Below are 21,887 nucleotides of genomic sequence, written 5' to 3' on the forward strand. Positions count from 1 at the left end.
GTTTTTCTTCCCTATATCAGGGAAGTTTTCTGTTATTATTTCTTCAAACAGGTTTTCTATTCCTTGCTCAGTTTCCTTTCCTTCTGGTACCCCTATTATTCTGATGTTGTTTTGTTTCGTGTTGTCCCGAAGTTCCCTTAGGCTCTCCTCATGCTTTCTAATTTTTGTTTCTAGAAGCTGTTGTACTTGGGTATTTTTTTCCATCTTATCTTCTAGCTCACTTATGCGGTCCTCTGCTTCTTCTAGTCTACTCTTGATGCTTTCTATTGAGCTCTTTACAGCAGTGATGTCATTTTTCATTTCTTCTTGGTTCTTCTTCATTTCCTCTTGGTTCTTACTCATATTGTCGAATTTGTCTTCCATCCTTTTCAGCCACCTTATGACCATTTCTCTGAATTATTTATCTGTTAGGTTGCTTGCCTCTAATTTGTTTACTTCCTTTTCTAGTGATGCCTGCTTTTCTTTCCTATGGGGGCTATTTCTTTGTCTCCCCATGGTCTCTCTTCTCTGGATGTCTGGTTATGTAGTTCTCTCTCTCCTTTCCGTGATGCAGTGAAGAGTTCCTTTGAATCCGCGTGTTTGCGCCGATTGGGGACCGGTGTTCTGGTGCTCACAGCTGTTCAGTGTTCGCCGTTGTCACGGAAAGTCAGGCTCTGATCGGTTGTCAACCTTTTTAATGCCGCGACCCTTTAATACAGTTCCTCATGTTGTGGTGACCCCCAACCATAAAATTATTTTCGTTGCTACTTCATAACTGTAATTTTGCTACTGTTAATGAATCGTAATGTAAATATCTGTGTTTTCTGATGGTCTTAGGCGACCCTGCTAGCGGTTCTCAACCTGTGGGTCGTGACCCACAGGTTGAGAATCACTACTGTAGAGCCTAAGACCATCGGAAAACACAGATATTTACATTACGATTCATTAACAGTAGCAAAATTACAGTTATGAAGTAGCAACGAAAATAATTTTATGGTTGGGGGTCACCACAACATGAGGAACTGTATTAAAGGGTCGCGACATTAAAAAGGTTGAGAACCACTGCATTAAGGTGAAGTGGACTGTATCAAATACTCAACAGTTTACATAAAATTTAAAAATATTTCTTTTAAAGAGCTAAGCCTCTGTATCCACTGATAGTAATGCAATATCTAGTTTGACTTGAAACAAAACAAATGCCCATTAGGAAAAAAAGCAACATTTTAATTTTATCCAATTCACTTTCACTCAATACTCCAGTAACATTTTCCTCCCAATACAATACTCCCTCTTTATAAGGCTGTTCCTGGGAGCCAGAAAGTTTAGGTTAATAAGGGAGTTAAGTTAGAGTAATTGCTTGCAGTTTAAACAGACAATAACTTTTTTGCTTCCCTCTTAATGTGCTAATAGTTGTGTCTAAAAAATATGCAATTCTTAGAAAGGTACCATTTTATTTTTTTTTTAATTATCTGTAACCTTTGGAAACTAATCACACGAAACTACAAAATTAGCAAATGTCTTGAAATCTGTATATAAAACATAAATTACGTCTAATTTCAAACTCTCATTTATTAGTGTACCACTCAATCTTAAAAAAAAGAAAAAAAAAGGACGGCTCCAAAGATAGTCTTATATCATTCTTTAAAAAGGAAACTGTTTCTTTTAACTTTACACCCACCCACACCCCAATTTCAAAATATATCATTTAATTGTCTTGGTCATGGACATTTCCAAGATGAGATTTTATATTTTGCTCCCATATCAGAAAACCCATGCTTTCCTTTATTAAAGGAGTTTGGTCCTACTGATGTTGGTGTATCCCTTCCAATATTCTTCATCCTCATCCTTGTTTCTGGAGGCATTTCCTCTGGTTCGCTATCTTCATCTTCATTAAAAGCTGCTGCTACTGAAAGGGTTTTTGGAGCAAGAGTTGGAACAGTTTCTTTAGGTTTACTTGATCCAAGTTAGATGGATATGGATGAGGCTTTCTTTGTCGTCTGACTACCTATGGCAAATCCAAACTTGGAGATCTTTGTAGGCTTTGTTGGGAAGTCTGCAGCTTCTTCAGCTGATCACTTAGCGCTGTGACTGGAACTTTCCCCTCCATTACTCTGGAGGCTCCAGCTCACTGTGGCTTCTCCCAAAACAATAAATATTTTTAAAACTTTGCCAGCTCATTTAAATATCCTAGATTCCTGCTTTATATCTTACTACATATCATGTCTGCTTTATTAATTTAGCAATGACATAATCTGTTCCCAAGTCAAGTTCACAAAAGAACAGATGAAGAAGTTGGGTTCATCTGGTTCTCTCCACAGTGGGGCAGGAGAGAAGAGCAGCTGGTCAGGGGGTAAAGCATTCCTGACTCGGGCGAAGGACAGACCTGTCATGTTTTCAGATTCTACTTCAGCTCCACCCTATTGGTCTAAGACAAAGTCACAGTGACTAGCAAGACCTATAAAATACTTGTGAAGCAAGTTCCATTCTTTTTATTCATCACTTGACAAGCATTCATAGTTCTTTGGATTTCACTCACCTATGGCCCCATTAGTCACAGACACAAGCCTGACTCTCATCCAAGTACACCTAAGCTACTCCTTGGAGAGGTACCAAGCTGTTACACAAAATACAAAGTGGAAAAAACACAGAAATTGTCTCGCATTTTTGTATCATGAGAGCTACAGTGCTATGTGCTTGCTATCCATCACTTCATTTAATCCATTCACAAGCCTATGAGGACAGTGCCATCATTATTCCCATTGTTCAGAAGAGAACACTGAGGTCAGAATGAAGTTAAGAAGCCTTTGCCTATGATGAAATGTGAAGCAAGTAAGACAGTAAAGATTTAAACCATGGGCTGTGACTTTTATCTGCCTTTCTTTCACTGTAATTGGTGATATCACTAGTGGACATATACTAGTATTCTATAAAATGACATCCACATTAGGGGAAACAAGCTGAAATTGCTTTATTCAAAGGAATTATTCTTTTTAAATGTTCTCAAGCCCAGCCAGTGTGGCTCCTTGGATGAACATCAACATATGAACCAGGAGGTCATAGTTCCATTCCTGGTCAGGGTGCATGCCTGGGTTGCAGGGCTCGATCCCTAGTGTGGGGCATGCAGGAGGCAGCCAATTAATGGTACTCTCTCATCATTGATGTTTCTATCTCTCTCTCTCTCCCTTCCTCTATGAAATCAATAAAAACATATTTAAAAAAATAAAATGTTTCCAATATGGTCAATTATTAAAGAGCAGAATATTATAGACTGAAAACAAGCACCCTCATTTTAGAGTCACTGAATTCAATTCTTGCCTCTAAAAACAATGCCCACAAGGGATTTGCTCAGTAAAGCAGAAAAATAAGGTCTCCAAGATCCTTGCAGAGCTTTCAGCTTAGTATTGACATAATCAGCACCCTAATCCTGGTCGATTCATAACTGACAAATTAACTCATTATACACTCAGGCTGGTCTTTCTTAGACTGACAGTTTGCCCCATTCTCAGAGGCAACATACCCATCTCTTAAGAAGAGGGAGGATATAAAGTGATGGTGGTCGCCTGGCTGGTGTGCTCAGTAGTTGAGCATCAGTCTATGAGTCAGGAGGTCACGGTGGGATTCCCAGTCAGGGCACATGATCAAGTTGCGGTCTCAATCACCAGTAGGGGGCATGCAGGAGCAGCTGATCAATAATTATCTCTCATCATTGATGTTTCTCTCTCTTTCTCCCTCTCCCTTCCTCTCTGAAATCAATAAAAATATATTTTTAAGTAATAATAAAAATAAAAGTGATTGGGGTCATAGTGGAAGGGGGCACAAGAGCTCCTGCACTATATACAGCTGAATATGGATTTGATTATTTTACCTAAATGTTCAGAATTCTCTCCTCAAATACAAAGTCCAGTTTAGCTAAAACTCATCAATAGTCAAACAGAAGTAATTTTAGCTTTTCCATATTTAATATTTACTTCCAACCAAAAGTAATTGAAAGCTACCTATAAAAAATGATATCAAGAACCTTCTTTTAGTCTCTACAGAGGCCTCATTGAACTGTCTAAAACTATTCTATAAAGGTCACAAAATCAACCGTCTCTTTAATTCCAAAATAAATACTCTACCTTGATATAAATTGGGTTCATTACTGAGGTAGGAAAAGGTAGTAAGAGGTTTCAATTCTTATTCTTTGCAACAATAAAGTACTTTCCAGGTAATCTCAATGATAAAGAATTCAACAAATAGTTATTGCCCTATTTACAATGGTTGAGATTCTTTACTACGTGATGCAGGGGTATCTAGATGAGCTAGTCTAGGTTCTCAAGTTTAATGCCAAATAATAAGGATAAGCCAATAACAAATTATGGTAACTGGAACATACCTCAGGGGATTCTAAGGCGATGGCAGCTCATCTGGTAAGGAGGAACCAGGAAGTCTTCCTTAAGTACCTGACATTGAGCTGGGCCATGACAAACTGAGAAAGCAATAGGGTGGGGCCCCAAGCAGAAGGACACCATTCCCAGGAGGAACAATGTAGGTTTGTGAGAAAGGTGAGGCAGGGTGAAAGAACAGTCAATCGTCCATATGGACAAAGCTGTGATATACAGAATGTGATAAAACTGTGATGATATTACAGAAGAGCTTGAATACCAGGCTAAAGCATTTACGTTTATTCAATGTCAGCACGATGCTCTAAGAAAACAGCCCTCATCTATACTAATAAAAGGGTAATATGCTAATTAGACCGGGTGACCAGATATCTTCCGGACGTCCAACTCCCTTCCGGACAGTTAGGGGGCAACCAGGCCGGCAGGGGGGGGTGTTAGGGGGTGGCCAGGCCGGCGGGGGGGCAGTTGGGGGGTGACCAGGCCAGCAGGGGGGCAGTTGGGGGGCAACCAGGCAAGCTGGCAAGGGGGCAGTTTGGGGGGGCAACTAGGCAGGCTGGCAGGGGGGGGCAGTTGGGGGGCAGCCAGGCCGGCAGGGGGCAGTTAGGGGGCAATCAGGCATGCAGGCAAGCAAGCGGTTAGGATCCAGCAGTCCCGGACTGCGAGAGGGATCCCTGATTGGAGAGGGTGCAGGCCGGGCTGAGGGAACCCCTGCCTCTGTGCACAAATTTCATGCACCAGGTCTCTAGTATTTATATAAACTAGTGGAGAAGACTAATTCCAGTAAAATCAGTGAGACTGCAAATCCCAGGTGAGGATCAATGAGAACATGGACAGAAACAGTAGTGCTGAGAAGGACGGACTGCTCAGAAAAAAAACGGCAATAAACTGGTCTGATGGGGGGGGCAGGGAATGAGCATAAAACCATTCAAAGGGATCCGATGTTTTAAGTCTGGGTAGCAGGGAATAAATCAAGCTAATAACAGGAGTTAGGGTGAATGGGTGGGTGGTCAGAGTGTAGATGTTTCCTTTTACTGGTGCTGACTTCCAAGTTTTAGGGAGAACACCCAGGTGAAAATATCAAGTGGACAACTAGAACGGCGAGCAAATCTTATCTTTGGAAGGTTAATTTTCCAGTTCATAATGGTGATTCCCCAATCTTTATGACTGTCAGAATCAACTGGGGAGCCAACTCAAACCAGACTCCAGGCCCCACCCTAAGAAAACCTGACTAAGTAAACCTGGACAGGGTCCAGAAATGCATGTTATTTAGAAACCAAGAATGGGAGCCACTGCTCTATGGCATGCTGCTCACTTTGCAGTTCATAATCTTCTGCCTTTACAGTTCTGAATATACTTCCAGAACATATTCACTCTGATGGCATTTGCAGAATATGAAATAAGTACACTTCTTAGGAGAACTGGAAACACACTTTCACATCTGAAAATAATTATTTCTCAGTCTGTATCCCACTGGTTACAGGGAATGGCTTTGATATCCTACTACATAAGTGATGGTTTAGGTCTACAAATATCAACCACTACAACACAGAGATAAATTCTGCTCAAACTTTTTGTAACCAAGCTAACTCTTGACTCCATTACTACTGAGCTGATGACAGCGTGTAGCAAGCAGTTCTCTTTTTAAATGATGGAGCTCAGTGAGATTATGGGATAACTTACATAATCAAATGTAAATCTTTCACAAACTTCAATAACTTTAATATGTATTTCAATATACTTCTTTTTCTCTCCAAATCTTCCCACTATTCCAATCTCCATTTCTTCTCAGGTTTAAGACAAAGGGGAGATCATGAAGCTCAGGAAGGCAATTTGGCCAAATGAAAATATTCAACTGGCAACTTTTATTAAAAGCATAAAATGCGCCCAGCTGTGTTTCTCAGTGGTTTGCGTCAACCTATGAACCAGGACAGTGGTCGACAAACTAATTAGTCAACAGAGCCAAATATCAACAGTACAACAATTGAAATTTCTTTTGAGAATCAAATTTTTTAAACTTAAATTTCTTCTAACGCCACTTCTTCAAAATAGACTCACCCAGGCCGTGATATTTTGTGGAAGAGCCACACTCAAGGGACCAAAGAGCCGCATGTGGCTCGTGAGCCGCAGTTTGCCGACCACGGAACCAGGAGATTACGGTTCAATTCCCAGTCAGGGCACATGCCCAGGTTGCTGGCTCAATCCCTAATGGGGGTGTGCAGGAGGCAGCGGATCAATGATTCTCTCTTGTCATTGATCTCTCTCTCTCTCTCTATCTCTCTATCTCTCTCTCTCGTTCTCTCTCTCTCTCCCCTCTCCCTTCCTCTCTGAAATCAATTTTAAAAAATAAAAATAATAAAATAAATTAATTAAAAAGCCCTAGCCAGTTTGGCTCAGTGGATAGAGTGTCAGCCTGCGGACCAAAGAGTTCGATTCTGGTCAAGGGCACATGCCTTGGTTGCAGGCTCCTCCTGAGCCTGGCCCTGGTCAGGGCGCCTGTAGGAGGCAACCAATCAATGTGTTTCTCTCACATCAGTATTTCTCTCTATCCTTCCCCCTCTCTTCCACTCTCTCTAAAAAATCAATGGAAAAATATCCTCAGGTGAGGATTTAAGAAAAATAAATAAATAAAGATAAAATAAAAGTACCCTTTTAAAAAAAAAAGGACAAAATGCTTTTTATTTTATATCTTATTCCCAGTGATAATAACCATATAGGGAGAAAAAGAGCAAGATGGAATGAAACCCTGATATTACAAGCCATGGGAATTTTATTTCTTTTTTAAAAATATTTTTATTTATTTCAGAGAGGAAGGGAGAGGGAAAGAGAGATAGAAACATCAATGATGAGAGAGAATCAATGATCAGCTGCCTCCTGCACATCCCAAACTGGGGATCAAGCCCACAACCCAGGCATATGCCTTGACCCAGAATCGAACTGTGACTTCCTGGTTCGTAAGTCAACACTCAACCACTGAGCCATGCCAGCTGGGCTTCTTAAATATTTGTAATTAAAAAAAGCAAACTTAGGCCCTGGCTGGTGTGGCTCAGTTGGTTGGATGTCACACCATGCACCAGGACCTGGCCAGTTCGATTCCTGGTCAGGGCACATGTCGGAGTTGAAAGCTCGATCCCGGGGGAACGGGAAGTGGGAGCATCACGTGTTGGAGGCAGCCGACTGATGTTGAGCTCTTATACTGATGTTTCTCTCTTTCTCTAAAAATCAATAAACTGTTCTTTAAAAAAAAAAAAACAAAAAAAAGCAAACAGTTTAATACGAGAGTAACTCTAACACCATTTATTGCTGGTTTTCTCTCTTGATTAAAAAAAAGGTAAAAGACTATTACACATTCACTTTCTAGACATTGTGCTGCCCAGCCGATGTGGCTCAGCGGTTGAGCATAGACCTGTGAACCAGGAGCGGGCTCAATCCCCAGTGGTAGGATGCAGGAGGCACCCGATCAATGACTCTCTATCGTTACTGATGTTTCTATCCCTCTCTCCCTCTCCCTTCCTCTCTCAGAAATCAATAAAAACACATTTATAAAAATAGACATTGTGCTGTCTTTACACAGCATTTCTTTTGTTTTACTTTTTATTGAATTTGTTGGGGTGACACTGGTTAACAAAATTACACAGGTTTCAGATGCACAATTCCACTGTGTTGTGTGTTCACCACCCTAAGTTAAGTCTCCATCCATCACAATTTATAATTTATCCCCCCATACTCTCCTCTACCTCCCCTACCATAACCCCTGACCCGGCCTCCACACACACACACACACACACACACACACACACACACACACACACCAACCCCGGCATTCACCACGCAGTTGCCCATGTCTATGAGCTTTATTTTTTCTTTTTTTTTTCTCAATCCCTTCACCCCTCCCCACCCAGCCCTCCCAATCCCCACCCTGGACAGCTGTCATTCTGCTCTACAAGTCTGTCTATTTTGCTTATTAATTCAGTTTGTTCTTTAAATTCCACAGATGAGTGAAATCATATGGTACGTGTCTTTCTCTACCTGGCTGATTTCACTTAGCATAATGCTCTCCTGGTCCATCCACACTGTCTCAAAGGATAAGATTTCCTTCTTTTTTACAACTGAATAGTATTCCAGCATTTCTCTTCTAATTCTTACAGCTACCTTATTATGTAGATTATCTCATTACCCTCATTTCTACAGATGAGAATGCCCATGCTTGAATAAGTTTTTGTTCGGGTTCTCACTTCCTGTAAGGGACAAAGCTAGAATTCCCACCCAGTGATTCCTGATGGCCGTGATCCTAAGGACCTGGCACTTCATGGGACAGAATGTAAAGATAGGAGGAATAAAGCTTATCTTTGAAATAATCCATACATGGTTTCTTCTCTCGATCTCATCTGTGATCAAATTACCTCCCCTCCCCTTATACTACATGTACTGTCTGTATTTTCTCACACACACGAATGAGCTCCCTCAGGAAGGAAACACATGTCATTCATTCTCCACTCTCTGGCACTTATCACTGCCTGAAAGATAGGTTCTTAACAGTGCTTTGAATAAGCACAGCCAAGTAATTTGCTAGGGACATACCACTGGCTCTCACAGCCTACATTCCCATAGCCTTAAGTGGGTTTTGGAAATTTAGGACGGCATCCTGGTTGACGCAGCCATTGGGAGATGCTGCTGCTTAGAGGGTGGAATCCTAGAGGTACTTCAATGCCTGGGATGAACAGCCAAAGACAGTCTTGTGTCCCTCATAACTTTCAAAAGTCCTGCTCTATATTTCTGTGCAGAAAAAGAAAAAAAAAGAAAAAAGAACCTTTTCTCATTATCTGAGCATAGAACCTAACAGGTTTGTTTTTTTTAATATATTTTATTGATTTTTTACAGAGAGGAAGAGAGAGGGATAGAGAGTTAGAAACATCGATGAGAGAGAAACATCGATCAGCTGCCTCTTGCACACCCCCTACTGGGGATGTGCCCGCAACCAAGGTACATGCCCTTGACCGGAATCGAACCTGGGACCCTTGAGTCCGCAGGCCGACGCTCTATCCACTGAGCCAAACCCCTAACAGGTTTTTACATAAGCACAAAATATGTGTTACAAAGTATGTGTTAAGGAAAACTGCTATTTTATTCCAAATTTAACCAAATTGAACCATTTCAAAAAATGATACCAATAGCATGCCCACAGCATATGCTGAGTTGGCACTGCCACCCAGGGATTTTTGCCATCTGTAGCCCTCATGTCTGGGATTCTATGTTAGGTGCCCATATGAGTGCTTCCCCCAATGTCCTCATGCAGCAGCATCTACATATTTATATACAGAAACACACGTTCTCCTTACAACGTACTTTCCTTTGATTTCTTTTTTTGATTGTAGTAAAAACATTATATGGATATAAAAAAATAACATGTCAGTTAAGATGTTAACCATGAATTTCATCTTAAGATTGTAAAAGCATCAAATACACATGAAATGGCCACAAAGACCCCTGAAATGGTGGAAATTTAGTGAAAGTACTAAAAAAAAAAGTACATAAATATTACTTGTTTTTCTCAACATGATGCAAGGCAAGCTAGGTAGGTAGGTAGGTAGGTAGGTAGGTTGGTAGGTAGGTAGTTCCTCACCTTATACAGACATCACCTCCGCTTTGTGAGCAGTTTGGACTGTGTACATATGAAGGGAGGCACCTATTGATCAAGGCACTTGTGTATTCTATGCTTCAGTTCTTTTCATATCAAAAGCTTAATTTAAATACTCACGGAAACTTCTGAAAAAACAAGCAAAACTAATTTTAAAAGTTTTAAAGCAAAAGGAAATAGCATTAAAATACTTACAATGCAAAAAATCTTGAAAAACTTTTAAAGAAAATATGAAAAATAAAGTTGGGGAAAATATGCTTCACAATTCTTGTTTTTGTTTTGTTAATTCTCCCCTGAGCATGTTTCCCATTGCTTTTAGAGTGGGAAGACAGGGGGGGGGGGGGGGCAAAGGGGGGATCTATGTGCCCATGACTGGAAATTGAACCCATGACCCTTCTGTCCTCAGGCCAACCCTCTAACCATTGAGCAACCAGCCATGGTGCTTCCTGATTCTTAAAGGTCAATTCCTTATGGGATATTTTTTAAACACACACACAACTGCTTAAATCCAATAAATAAATATTACATATGAAAGTATTATAATACTAAACTATATCTTTAAGCATTTTCTACCAATTTTGTTTCATTACCAACTTGCTCTGTATCTCTAATTTTTTTATCGTTATGATAAAAAGATTTTATTTTTATAACAAGCTACCAGTATAAATAAAAGATAACTAGAATTAGAAAGTACTACACATGCCCCGGCTGGTTGGCTTAGTTGGTTGGAGCATCATCCCGTACACAAAAAGGTTGCAAGTTGGGATGTATCTGGGAGGCAACCAATCAATGTTTCTCTCTCACCCAGATGTTTCTCTCTCTCTCTCTCTCTCTCTCTCTCTCGCTCTCGCTCTCGCTCTTGCTCTCAACTTTCCTCCTTCCTCCCTCCCTCTCTAAAATCAATAAAAATCTATCCTTGGGTGAGGATTTTTTTTAGGAAGTATTACACACACACTTTGTTGTTGTTTTATTCCCTAATCATGAAGGAGGGGAAAACATACATACAGCTTCCTTTACACTGTTCACAAACAGTAATAGTTTTTTTTTTAATCACATCAATTTCCTTGACAAAAATTAATACCTTAACAAAGATTCATTGTTTAAGACTCTTGGTTACCACATGGTTAACTATATACAGAACGAGAAATTCAGTGTAGTCTACTGAACATATATCAAAATTTCAGACACAGTAAACACTGCTTCTGACCAACTGCAGTGAAATTATGCTCATGTAAATGTTACTTTTTAGTCACAACCATTCCTTAAACAGTCTTTGGAATTATCAGCCTTCACTAAAAAGGACAGGAAAATATTAAGTTTACTAATATCAGTAAAGACTTTCATTTCCTTTATGAGGTAATTATACTTACCTGGAGTTAAAAAGACTAAATAAAATTGTAGTAATTTTAAAACATGTATTCAAAAACTTAGTTGATCTTTTCTTCAGGATATGTTCAACTGAATTTCACCTTTTTTTCCTTTTCCTAGTCTGTAACAGAAATGATAGTACCTTTGTCTAAAAATGTTGAAACAAGAAAACTGGGCATTAAATATTTGAAGAAGTGCTCTATTTTACACTATGCCTTAAGCTTATCAGGAAAAAAATCCTAATTTCAGGAAATCTGTAATTGAAAAATAAAAAATACAAGAACCCCCCCCCCCCATAAAAAAGATGCTGTGATGCTGTGTCTGGATTTGCTAAAAAAGCATGTATCCCATGAGTTACTTTTACTTAAAGTTTATTGTACATATATTCTAAAATAAAACAAATATTTTAGCATTCTAATCCTTTTGTCTAATGTGAGTGGAAAGCTACTGAACAACTTCTTTCTCACTGAATAAAATAGGCTTTTAAATTCTTCTTGGGTAATAATAAATTCACAAAAAAGTATGTGTTGATTTCTCAGGTATTGTGTGTCTCTCAATTTCCTACAGAATAAAGGCATAAAATAAGAAATATAAATCATGCTGACAGTTTAAATTTCAGAAGTGAGATTAAATACCCATTTATCTTATTTGTAACTGTGGACAGTATATGAAAAAATAAACAGATTTAAAAATTATCATGATATTCTAAAACAACAATGTGGGCACTTATTTCAGCCAAAAATAGAAATAATGTTCAAGCTTTCGTGTAAATCTAAGCAAAACACAGCATTTGGATCTAAAAATTTATAAATGCTAGTCAGTGACACAATTCAAACAGGCAACTTTTTGCTTTAACAGTCTGAGATTGTGTGGGGAAAATAAACAGTTCTCACAATGGGTTTTACTAAATGGTCTCTCTGAAGTGCAAAGCAGCAAAACTTCAGTGTAATGATGAAGGACTAACAAGTGCAGATGCTATGTACTTGAGCCACCTGGTGGTTTATTGCCCTCACTGCACTAGGCACACAATCTTGGATTCTACATTGTTTTACTTTTGGTGACAAGACCCAAGAGACTTTAAACTTACCAAAATTTAGTAACAGTGCGGGTCACAATGCACAACTCCACTCAGAAGCATTGTAAAAACTTCACTGATGCTAAACTTGGACTTCACTCCTGAGAATGTACCCTAGCAGTTGTCTTTTGAACAGCGCTTGCCACCTACACTAAGTGATGAATCCAAAACAAATTCAAAGTAACTGTAGACCACAACAGACTTGCCTGTGGCTTATTTACATCTTGCCTAGGTCTGAGCAGTTCAGAACAGAGCAAATATAACTTCTAACAGGACACTGTCCTGTCGGCAATAGATGCTCAGAAATACCAGTTTAAAAACAGAAAATTTAAAAAGAGGTAGATTCTGTTAACAAGAGGAAACTTACAGAATATCAATCTTTATGACTCTCTGTTTCACATTAAATTATGACAACTAAAAGAATTCTCAAAGAGATTCTTAAGGTGCTCAAGTTTTTATAAGAGTAGATATATGCCCAAGGCAAATCTTTATCTTAAAATATAATAGCCTACCAGCTAGAGAACATTAGACAACAGGCATGATAATTCTAATGATGATAATGGTAAGAATTATATAAAATTTGAATTTAAATGGATATTTGCCAAAAAGTCGGTGACAATTTAAGCCTTTTAACTAGTGAAAGGGTCAGGGAGGTGAATGTGTCCAGCAGCAGTCCAACACCCTTCCTAGGAGAAGCAACTTCCTCCCTCTAAGTTTCAGTTATCCCTTCAATGAAGAACCAATAAAACTCAGCATAAAAGAAAAGCTATTAACAAACTTACACATGCATTATAACCACTATTCCCCATTAATGATTTTATTGGGCGGTGTACTAGGCAGGGCTTCAGAGGCTCCTCATCCTCACTCAAAGTGCTCTATGTTGCTGACTCATCCCAGTGATTCAAGGCAGCACAATTTGCCCAGTGGAAACACTGAATGAATAGAAGTTTCAAAGGATGGCTGTATTCCTCTTCTAGCTCAGGTTCTTAGTGGAGGCTAGGCTGCTATTAAAAGACTAGTTTCCTGAGGAAAGTAGATAGTTTTGGGAAAAGACCATTTGGCTGAAAGGTAGAGGCTCTATTGCCAGCTGTTTCTCCAGCTCCCTGTGTGGTCTTGAGCTAAGCTGCTAAACCTGACCACGTCAATGGCCAGGTCTATAAAAATGACTACATTTCCCGTAAAAAGGCCTGCCTGGTTCTGCACCATTTGCCTTCATAGGGGAACACAGCAGCTTGAGACGCTCTGGCTTTGCTGTGAACACATCAAAAGGTGAGACGTGGGCTCAAGACCATGTCATGGAACATTTCTTCAGTACAAATAAAAGTGTCCCATTTCCTTGAAGTGCTCTAACAAAGGACAATATGGCTTTAGTTTTCAAAATTTCCTAATTCTATCCCTAGCTGGTTTGGTTCAGTGGATAGAACATTGGCCTCTGGACTGAAAGATCCTGGGTTCAATTCCAGTCTAGGGCACATGCCCAGGTTTCGGCCTCAATCCCCAGTAGGGGGTGTGCAGGAGGCAGCTGATCAATGATTCTCTCTCATCATTGATGTTTATATCTCTCTCTCCTTCTCCCTTTCTCTCTGAAATCAATAAAAATATACATGAATATTAAAAAAACACAATACTTCCTAATTCTAGGTGCTACCATGCAATAATCAGTACTGTGAAAGAAGCAATGGCACTGCTTCTTCCTCCTTAATGCCATTTTTAATGAGATATAATTGACAAATAAGTTATATTAGTTTTAGGTGTACAAAGGAAGGGAGTCAAAAGGTGCAAACTTCTAGTTATAAATAAATAAGTCATGGGGACGTACAGCACAATGACTGTGGTTGACCATACTGTATTACATATTTGAAAGTTGCTAAGCCAATAGATCTTAAAAGTTCTCAATACAAGAAAAAAAATGTTGTGCCTATGTGCGGAGACGGATGTTAACTAGACTTACTGTGGTGATCATTTCACAATATATACCAATATCGGCACTGTTTTTCTATGATAAAGTAGGGAAAACAAAAAAAATACTCCATAAAGAAGTCATCTTTCTCTTAGTCTCTCCTCAATCTGCAAGGCTAAAAGTAGATAAAAGTTTCAATTGGTCAATCATTTCTTCAAGAAGTTATTAAGAAATTAAAAGAGTATTAGTGGGAGGATGTGAGCTTTAGAGTCAGAGGCCTGGGCTCCAATCATAGCTCTGACATTTACCATCAGAAAGAACCTTCCTGTGCCCATCTGTAACCAGGAAATATTGCACATCACCCCACATGCTCATCACCCATAGAGCTGAGGGGGAGGCAGGTGAAATACACTAAATTTAGCAGCCACTGGAAGCTGAAACCAGGACTGGCTGAGGAAAGGAGGAACAAAGAATGCAAAACTTGCACCTGGAGCTAGAGAATTAATTTCTTGACCATGATGAGAAATTGGGATATGTATACACTCACGTACATACATAAATATATACAAATACATATAAATTCCTAATAGATTATGTTTCCTGAAAAGGGGGCTAACTTGTTAATAGATGTCTCATAACTAATTGCCTCATAACAGAAAAAAATACACATTAGGAAATGATATATGTCCAGAATGCGAAGAGCAACTTGGAGGGCCCTGCTATAAACTAACATACTTTACTTCTGCTTCAATTACATAATTTTCAATCTGTTTATTTTTCCTTTCTACAATATAAAAGCATGACAGGACTCTTCAATGACTAAAAGGTCTAAGGTTATATCAACTTTTAATCCTGCCCCAAAGATCACTGAATTAGAAATATGAAAAATGAGGGAACTGCCCTGGCCGGGTGGCTCAGTTGGTTGGAGCATCGTCCCATATACCAAAAGATTGCGGGTTTGATTCCTGATCAGGGCACATACCTAGGTTGCAGGTTCCATACCTGGTCAGGATGCCTATGGTAGGCAACCGATCAATGTTTCTCTCTCTCTCTCTCTCTCTTTCTCTCCCTTTCTCTCTCTCTCTCAAAAACCAATACAAATATATCCTCAGGTGAGGATTAAAAAAGAAAATGAGGGAATTAAGCAATAAAGAAAAGTACAGCTTCGGGTAAGAACTAAGTAAGGAACATTTTATTTTACTGATATAATGTATTTTACAGAATCAGAAAATTATGATTGACTGTGTAAAACTGGAAAATATTACAACTATTATAACTTCTATACCACATCAGACTTCCCATCAATTTCATGAAAAACTAAGTATTAAAAAACAAACTAAGTATTGTACACATCTTGGTGTCTAGAATACAAAGAGCAAAGGACATGGATCCCATATCAGAAAAAATATTACTAGTCTATAAGTTGTCTTTAGCCTGTCTACGATAATTCTCAGTTAAAATGGGAAGAGACATATTAGAAATAAACTACAATAAAAACATTCCAAAAAACTCAAACACTTGGAAACTGAATAGCATGCTACTAAACAATGATTGGGTCATCAATGAGATCAAAGAAGAAATTAAAAACATCCTGGAGACGAATGACAATAAAAACACAACATTGCAAATCATATGGGACACAATGAAAGCAGTCCTGAGAGGCAAATGTATAGCTCTACAGGCCTACCTCAAAAAACAAGAAAAAATGGTAATAGATCATCTATCTCAACAACTCAAAGAATTAGAAAGGGAGCAACAAGAAAAGCCCACAGTGAGCAGAAGAAAGGAAATAATAAAGATCAGAGCAGAAATAAATGACATAGAGACCAAAAAAACAATACACAAGATCAACAAAACCAAGAGCTGGTTCTTTGAAAGGATAAACAAGATTGATGAACCTCTAGCCAGGCTCACCAAGAAACAAAGAGAGAGGACCCAAATAAACAAAATCAGAAATGAAAGAGGTGAAATAACAACAGACCCCACAGAAATACAAAGGATTGTCAAAAAATACTATGAACAACTCTACTCCAACAAACTAGACAACCTGGAGGAAATGGACTCATTCCTAGAAAAACACAACCTTCCAAAACTTACTCAGGAAGAGACTAAAAATCTCAATAGGCTGATAACTATGGAAGAAATAGAAGAAGTTATCAAAAAGCTTCCAGCAAACAAAAGCCCGGGGCCAGACGGCTTCACAGGGGAGTTTTATAAAACATTCAAGGAAGAGCTAAAACCTATCCTCCTCAGACTATTCCAGAAAATTCAAGAAGAAGGGACACTTCCAAGCTCCTTCTATGAAGCCAGCATAACCCTAATACCAAAACCAGGTAAAGATAACACAATGAAGGAGAATTACAGGCCAATATACCTCATGAACATAGATGCCAAAATCCTCAACAAAATTCTAGCAAATCGAATCCAGCAATACATCAGAAAGATCATACACCACGACCCAGTAGGATTTATCCCTGGGATGCAAGGATGGTACAATATTCGCAAATCAATAAACGTGATACATCACATAAACAAATTGAGAGATAAAAACCATATAGTCATATCAATTGATGCAGAAAAAGCATTTGACAAAATCCAACACCCTTTCCTGATAAAAACTCTCAGCAAGCTGGGAATAGAAGGATCATACCTCAACATAATAAAAGCCATATATGACAAACCCACAGCCAACATCATACTCAATGGGCAAAAACTAAAACCATTTCCCCTAAGAACAGGAACAAGACAGGGATGCCCACTCTCACCACTCCTGTTCAACATAGTGTTGGAAATACTAGCCATTGCAATCAGACAAGAAGAAGAAATAAAAGGCATCCAAATTGGAAAAGAAGAAGTAAAACTGTCCTTATTTGCAGATGACATGATACTGTCCATAGAAAACCCTAAAGACTCCATCAAAAAACTACTAGACTTAATAAATGAATTTGGCAGAGTAGCAGGATACAAAATAAATGCTAAGAAATCTATGGCATTTCTATACACCAATAATGAACTTACAGAAAGAGAGACTAAAAAAGCAATCCCATTTACCATCGCACCAAAAAAATTAAGATACCTAGGAATAAACTTAACTAAGGAGGTAAAAGACCTATATGCGGAAAACTACACAACACTGAAAAAAGAGATAGAGGAAGACATAAACAGATGGAAGAACATACCATGTTCATGGATTGGTAGAATCAACATCATCAAAATGTCCATATTACCCAAAGCAATCTATAATTTCAATGCACTTCCCATTAAAATACCAACGGCATACTTCACAGACCTAGAACGAACTTTCCAAAAATTCATCTGGAATAAAAAAAGACTCCGAATAGCCACAGCAATCCTGAGAAAGAAGAACAAAGTAGGTGGGATCTCCATACCAGATTTCAAGCTGTATTACAAAGCCACTGTTCTCAAAACTGCCTGGTATTGGCACAAGAACAGACATATAGATCAATGGAATAGAATAGAGAACCCAGAAATTGATCCAAATCACTATGCTCAATTAATATTTGACAAAGGAGGCATGAACATACAATGGAGTCAAGACAGTCTCTTCAACAAATGGTGTTGGGAAAATTGGACAGATACATGCAAAAAAATGAAACTAGACCACCATCTTACACCATACACAAAAATAAACTCAAAATGGATCAAGGACTTAAACATAAGACAGGAAACCATAAAAATACTAGAGGAATCTACAGGCAAAAAAATCTCTGACATATGCCAAAAGAACTTCTTTGCTGATACTGCTCCTAGGGCAATGGAAGCTAAAGAGAAAATAAACAAATGGGACTACATCAAAATAAAAAGCTTTTGCACAGCAAAGGAAACCATCAATAAAACAACAAGAAAGCCCACTACATGGGAGAACATATTTGCCAATGATATCAACGATAAGGGTTTAATCTCCAACATTTACAGGGAACTCATGCAGCTTAACAAAAAGAAGATAAACAACCCAATCAAAAAATGGGCAACTGATCTAAATAGACACTTTTCGAAAGAAGACAGAAGGAAGGCCAAGAGACATATGAAAACCTGCTCTAAATCACTAATCATTAGAGAGATGCAAATCAAAACAACAATGCGGTACCATCTCACACCTGTCAGAATGGCCATTATCAACAAGTCAACAAATGACAAGTGCTGGAGAGGATGTGGAGAAAAAGGAACCCTCGTGCACTGCTGGTGGGAATGCAGACTGGTGCAACCACTGTGGAGAACAGTATGGAGTTTCCTTAAAAAACTAAAAATAGAACTCCCATTTGACCCAGTGATCCCACTTCTAGGAATATATCCCAAGAAACTGGAAACATCAATCAGAAAAGATATATGCACCCGTATGTTCATAGCAGCACAATTCACCATAGCTAAGATTTGGAAACAGCCTAAGTGCCCATCAGCAGATGAGTGGATTAAAAAACTTTGGTACATCTACACAATGGAATACTACGCTGCGGTAAAAAAGAAGGAGCTCTTACCATTTGCAACAATATGGATGGAGATGGAGAACATTATGCTTAGTGAAATAAGCCAGGCAGAGAAAGATAAATATCACATGATCTCACTCATTTGTGGAATATAATGAACAACATAAACCGATGGGGGGGAAAATAGATCCAGAAACAGAGAAACATCAATCAGAACGTCAAACCGCAGGGAAGAAATTGTGAGGTAACCAGAAACCCAAAAATGCCTGAGAACGCCTCTCTAGCCACGCTAGCAATCATCAGATGTACGGTAATTTTACCGGGGACAAGAGGGTAAGTATTTTGATCTTACGCTCCTGACCCTTCATGGGTAAGACCCCTTACGTGGGCTGATCCTCTGACTAATGTAGGTACCAATAATACCAAACACGCTGGACATCAAGGAGGTCCATGGGTGGGGCAAGAAAGTATAAATACATAGGGGTCCCCACCCAGCTTCCCTTTTGTATGATACGAAATCAAAACAATGCCCCTTTGTGTGTACAATTAAAGAGAGGTTTCTGGCTTGTGTGGACACCAAAGAAAGGGTGTCACTACTATCATTACGTGCCCCCGGTGGAGGTGCAGAAAATGTAACTAAGACCTTGTCTATATAAAAAGAAATGGACAGCCAGTCTGAAAGGGAATTCCCATGGACTAGAACAAAGAATATCCTTACATGATATTATCCTACACTGTCATTAAAAATTATTCCCAGATTTGGAACACCCCCTGTACTTATAATAGTTCCTCGCACCCTTGGGGATAAAAAAAAAAAAAAAGTCATATGTTTGGTGCTTGGAGACAAACTTAACACATCTCTTGATACTTTAGAATTACTACAGCATAATATACAATTATCCCAAGCAAACATACAAACTAATTCTTTGAATGTCTGGCAGCAATTTAAAAAGGACATGTAAGGATTTAACCCCTTTCATTGGGTAGAGGGCCTCCTGGGAGGGCACCTGAGCATTCTATATGGGTCCCTCTTACCCTTTAGGCCAAGAGAGACCCTCTTCTCACAATTCAATTGCTCACAGCTGTTGCATGAGCTATCAGTTCATGTCGAGGTTGAAGTCTCGTGACGACTGGTGCCATGGATCTGTCTATCACCCTGTAGGGCGAACTGAGCCCTCCCTGGAGAAGAAACCCGGGTTCCAAAAGATATGTGATCAGTGCTGGGGCCCCGCCAGCAGGCGAGGGGATCCCAAGGCAGGTGCTGGGCATGGAGGCCACGGGGGCATAGGCTACCAAGGAGACAAAACTGAACCTCACGTCACCCTGCTTGGCCCCGGAGGATGGCTGGTTAGCCAGAGACGGGTAAGATTCCTCAAGGAAGGAACAACCTAAGACAGGCACAGTCACAGAGGGGCCATCAGGAGAGAATTTGGGGATCAACAGAGGTGGGGCACAGACCCTCACCCCCCCAACATTGCAGGGGCCTGAATCCTAGCCCCTTCTGAGGGAGGTCTCCTGCCCCCATGGCTGCTTTGTGCTTCCCATGCCCAGCTCAGATCAGGACCCATGTGACCGACAGAGACTTGGCCGACAGCAGCTGCCCTCTCACTCCAACAAGAATTGTTTGAGTTGCCCTGTACCCATGGTGTGGGGAAGTGGGTTTATGATATCTAAATCCAGCCTACCACCAGGAATGCTCAGGACCTACTCAAAAAGGCAAATAATCCCTTCCACCAATATTTACAGGGTAAAACAAGATTATTGTTAGAGTAATAAATTTGACAGTAAAATAGTAGTCAAGTTTTCAGACAAATTTAAATTGGCTAGTTGAAACAAGTGAATATTCTAGAAAAATTGTACCAGACAAAAAGGTGTTCCTAAAGAGTCAACTAAAATTTTTATTGGTACTTCATCTCAAGATAAAAGTGTGCACCATATAATGAACCTAAAACAGCTATATTATAGTGCAAAAAATTAAAATTTAAAAGCCACCAAGAATACATTATAAAATTTTCAAAAGCCTCCTAACATTTAAATCAAAAAAGGAGGGGATAGTAGAGGAATATCATGTAAGGAAAAATATCCTGTAAGTAAATTACATCTAGAAAATTAATACGTTAGAAAATTAATTGTAAGGCTAAAAGCAAGACACCCATGAAAAACACACAAGGTGACAAAACAAGCCAGAGGAAAATCATTTGGGCAAAAATTGAAAAAGGATCCCCAGTCAAATTTATAGAAAATATTCCTTTATTAACCTTTGGTCGAGAATATGTTTGTATATTTTCAGAAAACAACTCCGAGACCATGTGGATTCCAGCAAGAGAGGAATCGACAGGACTACTCCAGCCATGAAGACAGAAGAGAAGCAGTCCAGAGACGGAAGACGCTGATGTGGCCTTCCCATACTAGCAGTTAGCAGCTGTGCATCACTGCAGATTGCCCAGGACCAAACCGGACAGAGTCGGACCTGCATTACCACCATTTGTCCACCATCCAGAACTGAAATGTCAGTGCTGAATGTACACATAAGGAACTTTTGGTCATTGAAATTGGGTCTCAAAAGAACTGTTGGCCCAGAAAGAAACTCACTACACACTGATTCATTTGCCTGTCACCATAACCATTATTGCTTGTCTCATTTTCGGTTCTTATAAGTGTATTTCTAATAGCACATGATCTCACTCATCTAGGGGAAATAATGAACAACATAGACTGATGAACAAGAACAGACCCTGAAACAAGGAGGCATGGATCAGACTGTCGGGCCTCAGGGGGAGGGTAGGGAAGGGTGGGGGTAAAGGGGGAGACCAACCAAAGGACTTGCGTGCAGGCATATGAGCCTAACCAGCGGTTAAAGACAACAGGGGGGTGGGGGCATGTGTGGGGAGGGGTGTGGGATGGGAATGGGGGGACGAGGACAAATATGTGATACCTTCATCAATAAAGAAATTTAAAAAAAATAATAATAAAATAAAAAAAAATAAAGACAAAGAGAAAAAAAAAATGGGAAGAGACAGAAAAAGCCATTTATGGAGTCTATAATTCAGGTAGACATTTGCCATTACTGCCCTAAAGAGAGAAAATATATCCTTATTCACAA

At 39.4% G+C, this 21,887-nt stretch overlaps 1 protein-coding gene and 1 pseudogene across 2 annotated transcripts in view; both read right to left on the reverse strand.

Moving 5' to 3' along the window:
• GMDS (GDP-mannose 4,6-dehydratase) overlaps positions 1-21,887 on the reverse strand; it is a 687,968-nt gene that overhangs the window by 588,261 nt on the left and 77,820 nt on the right. The window lies entirely within an intron of this gene.
• On the reverse strand, positions 1,685-6,140 carry LOC307102678 (PEST proteolytic signal-containing nuclear protein-like; annotated as a pseudogene). Its single transcript has 2 exons — positions 6,042-6,140; positions 1,685-2,018 (listed from the first exon to the last, which is right to left on the reverse strand). The product of its transcript is annotated as a PEST proteolytic signal-containing nuclear protein-like (transcript).

Source organism: Cnephaeus nilssonii (assembly GCF_951640355.1).
Source record: "Cnephaeus nilssonii genome assembly, chromosome: 7".
Taxonomy (NCBI): Eukaryota; Metazoa; Chordata; class Mammalia; order Chiroptera; family Vespertilionidae; genus Cnephaeus; species Cnephaeus nilssonii.